Source organism: Suricata suricatta, chromosome 17 (genome assembly GCF_006229205.1).
Source record: "Suricata suricatta isolate VVHF042 chromosome 17, meerkat_22Aug2017_6uvM2_HiC, whole genome shotgun sequence".
Classification (NCBI taxonomy): domain Eukaryota; kingdom Metazoa; phylum Chordata; class Mammalia; order Carnivora; family Herpestidae; genus Suricata; species Suricata suricatta.
The window spans coordinates 27,227,174-27,235,886 of record NC_043716.1 but is presented as its reverse complement, the minus strand read 5'-3'; the positions used below and the strand labels follow the sequence as shown (position 1 = coordinate 27,235,886).

Here is an 8,713-nt window from a genome sequence, read left to right as displayed (position 1 = left end):
GGCTAGGGCGCGGGGCCACCGGCGGCCCTTGGGGAGCGGCCCTCGCGGGGCGGCGGCATCCGGGCCCGGGCAGCCGGTCATCCACACCCCCGCGGCATCCTGGGGCCGGCTCCACCGACGGTCCCACCTGAAACAGAGGGAGGCGGAGTCAGGGGTTGAATGCCAAGGGGCTGGGGGTGCTCCGGCCTCACCCGCGCCCGCGGGAGACCCACTGCTTTGTGCTTTCTCTCCAGCTACAGTAGTTATTAAACAGCCACGGTTCTGTATGGACACAGGATTGCTACCAGTTAGCCAGGGCGTACTCTGGGCCGGGCGCCACGGATTCTGAGTGGGCTGACGCAGGACACCAGTGTGAGGCAGGCGCTAGTACCCCCCATTTCTCAGCTAGGAAAACTGAGGCATAAATGCTGAGGAAATGGAGGAGTTAGGATTTGAACCCAGGACTGTGGCTGCTGGTTTCAATCGCTACTTCTACTGCCGAGGAGCCCCGAGGACCTGAGGCAGGAGGGGTCTGTACAAGGACCCCCATCCTGCCCCCTGGGCTCCAACCCACCCAGTCTCTGCTTATCACATCTCACCGTTTTGTTAGTGCAGTCAACTGAGAGTTAAATATATCTAAAAACATCAAATTCAGACTTTCTCATGCTTATTGGCAGCTTTATTCCAAGGGGCCTTTCCATCAAAGGGTATTTCCTAAGTTTGATGAAACAGGTGCAAGCCTATTTTCCCTTTTCTAGGACTTGGGATCAGAATCATAACAGCTAATGTTGAAACGCTCCTGTGAGCAAATCAACATGATGATCCTCTGTGGCCTGATTCCAGCAGTCAAACAGCTGATAGTAGAGGAAAGACAAGTGCTTGGGGAGCGCCTGGGTGGCTCAGTCAGTTGAGCATCCGACTTCATCGCAGGTCATGATCTCGTAGTTCATGGGTTCGAGTCCTGCATTGGGCTCTGTGCTGACAGCTTAGTGCTTGGAGCCTGCTTTGGGTTCTGTGTCTCCCTCTCCCTCCCTCCCTCTCTCTCAAAAATAAATAAACGTTTTTAAAAAACTTGAAAAAGAAAGACAAAAGCAGAGGAGCATGGAAAGTGCAGAAGATGGGCTCTCACTCACCCTGGGTTCAGAAGATCCAGCACTAGCATGGATTCCCTCTCTCCCTTTAGGACATAATGTTCCCCAGTGCCACCACGCTGAGATTCTAACCTACTGGAAAGATCTGTGCCCTGATAGGCATGAGGAAATTGTCCAGGGCTCCTGTTCTGGGGCTGCTGGTGGGGTGTCTGGCCCAGTCCAGAGACGTGAGCTGTATTCAAGAATGGAAAACTAGAAGCCCGTGGGCCCCATGCAGCCTCTGGATGGTGTGGTTACAGAACTGTAATCCCTCCCACCTTCTGGAACACACCTATTAACACTCTGGTGTATCTACACCTAGATACTTCCTTTATGCATCTACTACAGTATGTGTGAATTTATTTTCCTGTAATGTGATCAAACCATACATTCTTTGCAACTTGTATTTTCTGCTTAATGTATTGTAGTCATCTACTCATGTCAGAACATATAGATCCACTTATCAGTTTTAATGCCTGGGTGGTATTCTGTTGACTGGGTGAAGCACGATTTACCATCCACCTTTTTACACACACCCCCCTTACCAAATGAGCAACTCATGGCCCGGAGAGGCTAGTGCCATTTCACAAGGAGAAACAGAGGGGTGACCTCCAATGACCAGTCCAAGAACTGTTATGAAAGTGAGCCCAGGAAGGTAGCCAAGTATGACATGGCCTCCCACAGCCAGCTTTAGACACCCCAACCCCCATGTCCATACCTCCCACCAACGCTGCCACATCAGGAGGTGCGAGGACGCTGGTCTGATTCTACCTGAACACTTTCCAGGGCGAGGCACTACCCTGAGCTCTGGAAACCTGCGCTGAGGCCTCTAACAAGGACCTCAGGGGCCCAGGGCCCCGGAAGCCAGTGCCCAGGGCTGCCGTCTGCTGTCCTGGTATCATCACACATTCAAGTCGGTACGTTGTGTTAACACTCTCTAGAGTAAAGCCACCTTCTCCCCTCCTTTGCAAGTAACTTACAAAGAGATGGAGACACTTGGTTCTCACTTTGCCAGGGGGAGATCCTTGGAGATGGAAGCCAGGACCTGATCCACCCCTCATGGAGGACGAGGGAAGATGATGGGGTCCACATTTCCCCCTTAGCGGTCGTTCGGACTGGGCCCTCAGGCAGTGACTGTCAGGAAGTTCCCGTACCCCTACCGTGTACAGGCTCAGACCCAGGCTGCAATCTCTGCTTTCCACTCCCCAGCTGTGGGACCTCACAGGCATGTCCTATCCTCTCGGTGCCCGATGCCCTCACCCATACTTACAGGGCTTCAATGAGAATTAAACCAGAGAGTCAGCAGTCAGGACACTGGTCGAGCTACTACCCAGAGTGGAGGAGGGGGTCCTTCAGCCCTTCGAAGGAGTACTGATCTGGGGTGCCTGGGTGGCTGTTGGTTAAGCGTCTGGCTTCAGCTCAGGTCATGATCTCGCGGTCTGTGGGTTCGACCCCCGCGTCAGGTTCTGTGCTGACAGCTAGCTCGGAGCCTGGAGGCTGTCTTCAGATTCTATGTCACCCTTTCTCTCTGACCCTCCCCTGCTTACGCTGTCTCTCTCTCTCTCTCAAAAATAAATAAAACATTAAAAAATATATTAAAAAATAAAAAAGGAGTACTGATCCCTGAAGCCCCGCGGGAGGCCTGGGCAGCTGCAGACACCACAGTTGGTCAAGCAGCCTCCTCTTCCATTTACCCAAGGGAAAGGCCTGGAAAAGCAGCATTTTTCTGTGTGTGCCCCTGACATGTCATGGCTGATGACTCTGGGCCAGCCCCCGCAGCCTGCTTACGTTTCAGATGAAGAGACTGATGCCCAAGACTTGTTGGAATTGCCCACGTACGGCCGGCAGTGGCAAAGCCTAGACTCTCCTACCGAAGGTCGTTCTGTGAGGAGAAAGTGGCTCAGAAATGCTACTGGGAAGTGCAAGGGAACAGGAGTCGTTCAGAAACACCATTTCCACAGGGCCCTGCCAGAATACACAGATCCAGAGGCCAAGTTGCCTATAATCGGCACCAAGTGGGACCGTGCATGCCCCTCCCCCCTTCTGAGAGGCCCAGCCCTTGCTAAGCTCAAGTGCAGAGCGTGAGGCCAGGGCTGAGCTGGGCTAGCACCCCTGGGGCAGGAAGAAGGACTGTCCTAGGGGTCAATGTCATCCATGCCAGGCTGCCTTTTGCAACGAGCACAGCTCAGATGAAAAGCAGTTTAAAATACATGTAAGGGGGGCACCTAGGAGGCTCAGTCGTTTGAGCGTCCCACCCCATTTGGGCTCCGGTCATGATGGTCAACGAGGAATTGAGCCCTGCATTGGGGTCTGCGCTGACGGCATGGAGCCTGCTTAGGATTCTCTCTTCCTTGCTCTCTCTCTCTCTCTCTGCCCCTCCCCAACTCGCTCGCTCTCCCTCATTCTCTCTCAAAATAAATACACTTTAAAAAAATTAAAAAAGGGGGCGCCTGGGTGGCTCAGTCAGTTGGGCGTCCGGCTTCGGCTCAGGTCATGATCTCACGGTTTGTGGGTTCGAGCCCCGCGTCGGGCTCTGTGCTGACAGCTAGCTCAGAGCCTGGAGCCTGTCTTCAGATTCTGTCTCTCTCTCTCTGACCCTCCCCTGCTGCACTCTCTCTGTCTCTCAAAAATAAATAAAAAACATTAAAAAAAATTTAAAAAACACATGAAAGAATTAAGGCAGGCAACATAGATTTACGAGCCTATGCCAGGCACCCCCACATTTAATCTTTATTACAAGTCTAGAGATAGACACTCTTGTCTCCATTCCATAGCTGTGGAAACCAGTTCAGAGAAGTCAGGTAACTTGCACAAAGTCACGCAGCCAGTGCGTAGAGAGCCACCTCCTGAGAGCCAAAACTGCCAAGTCAGGCGGGAAGGGCTAGGAGCCAAGGCGGCTCAGAAGTGCAGCCATGTGTGGCCCAGGCTCAGGAGACGGGACCCGGCCTGGCTGACACTCTGGCAGAGGAAATGTGACCTAGACAGCACTGGGGCAGGGGAGGGGAAAGGGTGTCTGTTGGCTCGGCCCCAGAGCTGGCTCTGTGACCTTGGGGAAACCGCTCCACTGCTCTGAACCCCAGCTGTTGGGTGCTGGCAGAGAGAGATAACCCCTGACCCACTTCTGAAAAAGGAAGTGAATGAAACCTGTTGAGCCTGTTGGATGTCTTGGTCCTGGAGGCCAACTCCGAAGCTCTCCTGAACTCTAGGCTGTGAGGGACCTGGGGACTGGGAGGCAGAAATCCCACACCTGCCCTCCTCCAGGCCCCAAGGACCCAGGCCTTCGGCTTCCCCACAAAGGCATTGGGACTGGGGTGTGGGGGCGCTGCAGCCTGCCAATCCACACTCCAAGTCGGAGGAGGCAGCCAAGGCCTGAGTCACTCCTGGCCTGGCCCAGCGAGGTAGGCAGGCTGCCCGCATGCTCATCTCCTGACCTTGCCCAAGGTCGTCCCAATCAGTCTCCCCTGGGACCAGGTAGGGTCCACCGGGGAGACACGAGCGCCCCAGAGCCAGAGTCCTGGGCTTCTACACTGACTGGGCCTAGCGAGGCTGCGTGACTTGGAGAAATCACTTCACTCCTCTGAACCTCAGCTGCCTCCTTAAAAATTGGTGGACCACACCCTGGAAGGGGTGCTCTGATGGAACTTCCACAGGTGCCTGGGGCCAGTAAGCACCCAAGGAGACAGGGTGGTGTGGCTTCAGGCATAGGTCTTGGCCTTCTGCCCTGGCTGCGTTTGTGGCCCAAACAATCTTATCCAGTCCCGTGACTTTAAATACATACTATCTACATGCTGAATACGGGCTCCCAACTTTCTCTTGCCCTGAGGCCTCCAGGGAACTTGCCCTTCAACTCTACGCTTGCACCGCTGACCTGCCGCCTCCACTCGGATGTCCAGTAGCAGGTCGGGCATGATGGGTCGTCTGAGTTCCAGTTCCTGGTTCCTTCCAAGCCCAGCCTGCTCCCCCCACCTTCCCCATCTCTGTGGACGCCAGCTCCACAGGGCTCAGGCCAAAAGCTGGAGAGTCTCCCAAGTGCTGGAATTCTTTTTTTTTTTTAATTTTTTTTATGGTTTTTATTTATTTTTGAGAGACAGAGACAGTGAGAGCAGGGGAGGGTCAGAGAGAGAGGGAGACACAGAATCCGAAGACAGGCTCCAGGCTCTGAGCTAGCCATCAGCACAGAGACCGATGTGGGGCTCGAACCCACGAACTGGGAGATCATGACCTGAGCAAGCCGGACGCTCAACCGACTGAGCCACCCAGGCGTCCCCTGAGTGCTGGAATTCTTACACCCCACACTCAGTCGCAGCAAATCCAATCTTCCCTCGCTTCAAAACCATGCCAGCCTCTGGCCATGCGCCACCACCTGCGCTGCCACCGTCGCTGCCTGCTTCTATGTCTCCCACTGCCTTCCTGCAGACAACTCACTGTGGTGGGCATGGCATCCCTCTGCTCCACCACCACCCCCAACCCACAGTGGCTCCTCCTGCCCTCAGAACACAGCCTAGAGCCTTGCCATGGTCCGCCAGGCCCCACGCTGTCCTGCCTCTGCCACCTGCTGTCCCCGTCAAACCTCACTCTGTCCCCTCCCCTCGCTGTCTCTGGGCATCCTGGATCCTTGCTCGTTGGCCTGCAAGCCCCATGCGCTCCCATGCTGAACTCACTCTTTCTACTGCCTGCCATGTTCTTCGCCCAAATATTGACGTGTGCCCTCCCTCCTCCCTGACTCTAGCACAACCATATCAGAGAGGCACCACCGCCCCTATCTGCCACATTCCCTCCCCTTTTGCCCTGCCTCAGTCTTCCTCATGGAACAGACCACCTGAGAGATTATGTATCATCTCCACCCCTCGAATGGAAGCTCCGTGAGGGCAAAGTCTCCGCTTTATTCACTGTGCTGAGTAAAGTGCCTAGAATGGTGCCTGGCACTGACGACAGAGATGTGTCAGGTGGATGAAGTGGGGGAGGGCTGTGGGTCGTTTTCCCTTCCCCTCCTCCTCTGGCTCATAGCAAGATGGGGGTTAGCAGGAGGACGTTTCCAAAGCCCTTTCTCTTCTATGTTCTCATTTAGTCCTCACAAAAGAGCTATCATTCCTATAGAGGCATGCATTATTATCCCACTTCACAGATGAAATAGCTGAGGCCAAGGCAGTCGGTGACAAGGTTGAGGTCCTGTGAGCCTTCTGCTGCCTGGTCCGAGGGCTTCCTCCCTTAAAAGGCACACAAGGCTGATGGCAGGATGGTCCCCTTTCCAAGCCAGCATCAGCTCCAGGGGACAGGAGGTCGACCCCCTCCAAGATCGGACTTGACCTTCCACTGCTTCCCCAGGAGAACCCAACCCTGTAACATAGGGATAGAACAGGAGTCCTCAGGAAGAGATGTGGGGCTGGGAGCACAGAGGTCCCAACTGCCAGAGCCTTTCTCTTTAAGAAGGAGGAGGGCCTGTCCAAGGCAGCTCTGCCTCTGCACACCCCTGGCTCCCTCCTCTGAAAATCTCCGAGGGACAAGGGACAGACCAGATCTTGTGATTCATCTGTAATTGCTGTGACCCAGCCCCGCAGAAGGGCGTCCTGGCCCCAGCCCTGTGCACTGCCATGCCAGGCCACTAGGTGGAGTTCCAGGGCTCAGCCCCGGCAGCTCTCAGGGAAGGGCAAACGGAGCAGCTCCTCTCCTTGGACCCAAGAATCTCTCACCCCCACCTCGGACTCCAAAGGAGTACCCAACCAGCTCCAGGGTCTCAGAAGCCAAGACTGGAAGTTTCAAAATGGTTTATTCTCCAAATGGGAAATACAAGACACACAGGCCACCAATTCCTAGCCTGTGTCCTTGGCAGACATCACTAATCTATCCAGGTATTCTTGTCCTCTGGAGCCCACAGAGCCTCTACAAGTGATGAGACTCAGCAAGCAAGACACTGCGCGTGCCAGCCCCTTCATTCCCGCAAGAGAGGCCGAGGCCCGGGCTTGCTTCACCTCAGCAGGAATCAGGCTGCAAAAGCCAGCGGGGCCAGAATGAGGTCATATGACCCCTGGGACGCTTGTGTAACCACGGTTAAGTCCTGGGGAAACCTCAAGCGGGTAATGGCAGTGCTAATGGAGAGGCTGCCGGGCTTAGGGCAGCTGCGTCCTTGTCCAACTGTCACCTCAGACGCGATGGGGGCAGGGCACAGGCAAGTCTGCTAAGTATCTTGGCTTCTGAGCCCGAGAGGCTGCCAAGTGGGGGGGGATGGGAAGAAAGGAAGATGGGGGCACAGGAGACAGAGAGAGGCTCTCGGGCTCTGCGTGTGGGTGCACGAGCGTGCAAGTGTATACGTATGCGTGTGCGTGCCCAGCGTGGGGGAGAAGGGCGGCCCTGACAGAGGCGCCTTGTCCTCCTGCCCCTGCACAGGCTTGTTTTCTTCCCAAGCTATTAATGTTGCTGTAGCTTCAAAAGCCGGGTGACCTTTAAATGCCGAGCCTCCTGCTCCTGCCCAAGGCGCGGAAAAGGCTTAATGGAAACTCAAACGGCCACAGCTGCTGGGGCTGCGACAAAGCCAGCCTCATTCTGAGGGGACTGAGCTGCTGGGCGGCCACACCTGTGCCCACCTCTGGGTGGCACTAGGGGCAGAGAAGACTCTCGGGCAGAGCCACGGGGGCGTGGGGGGGATCTTCAGGGGGGAAGGATGCCTGGCTGGACCTGAGAGGAGTGGGAGGAAGGGAGGGAGAGACAGACTCAGCTCTGCCATGCCCGCTGTGTGATGTTAGGTTGCCCACTTACCTTCTCTGGGCCATACCCCATCCTTTAGTCCAGTCTAAGGCTGGGGCAAAAAGAAAAAAAAAATCCCCTTTCCCCAGAAAAAATCTTCTTTTTTTTTTAATTTAAAAAAAAAATTTTTTTTTTTTAGTGTTTTATTTATTTTTGAGACAGAAAGAGGCAGAGCATGAGCGGGGAGGGGCAGAGAGAGAGGGAGACACAGAATCTGAAGCAGGCTCCAGACTCCGAGCTGTCAGCACAGAGCCTGACGCGGGGCTTGAACACACGAACGTGCGATCATGACCTGAGCCGAAGCTGGATGCTTAACCGACTGAGCCACCCAGGCGCCCCCAAAAAATCTTTTAAAAGTCTGTAGAAGAGAAAAAAGGAAAAGAATGACATTGTCTTTCCTAATTTTTCTCTCTCTCGCCTCAACTCCCATGGCCAGGTCTGTGGCCAACAGGAGCTATCTACGGTAAGGACTAGGACAAGAGGTTTCCAGAGAAGTTTAAAATGTCTCTCCAGGGACGCCTGGGTGGGTTAGTCAGTTAAGCGTCCAACTTTGGCTCAGGTCATAACCTCATGGTTCGTGGGTTCAAGCCGCACGTTGGACTCTGTGCTGACAGCTCAGAGCCTGGAGCCTGCTTCAGATTCTGTGTCTCCCTCTCTCTGCCCCTGCCCCCTTGTGCTCTCTCTCTGTCTCAAAAATAAATAAACAAAAAAAATTTTTTTAAATGTCCCTCCCCTATGGAAGCAGGAGCCCCATGGGAGCCTCAGTCCTAAGGACACCATCCGTCATCTCTGCTCCTGAGGCCCCCATACAGGGCGTGGCTGCTGTCAACGGCAGGGCCAGGAAACCACTTCTGCATTCCAGC

The 8,713-nt window shown here is 54.7% G+C and overlaps 1 long non-coding RNA gene across 1 annotated transcript in view; it reads right to left on the bottom strand.

Moving 5' to 3' along the window:
• Window positions 1–6: 6 nt before the first annotated feature.
• The window catches only part of LOC115282313, a 56,706-nt gene continuing 47,999 nt past the window's right edge, over window positions 7–8,713 (bottom strand). Inside the window, exon 3 of the long non-coding RNA XR_003904593.1 lies at window positions 7–127. This is a non-coding gene — a long non-coding RNA (uncharacterized LOC115282313). The remainder of the gene's footprint in view (window positions 128–8,713) is intronic.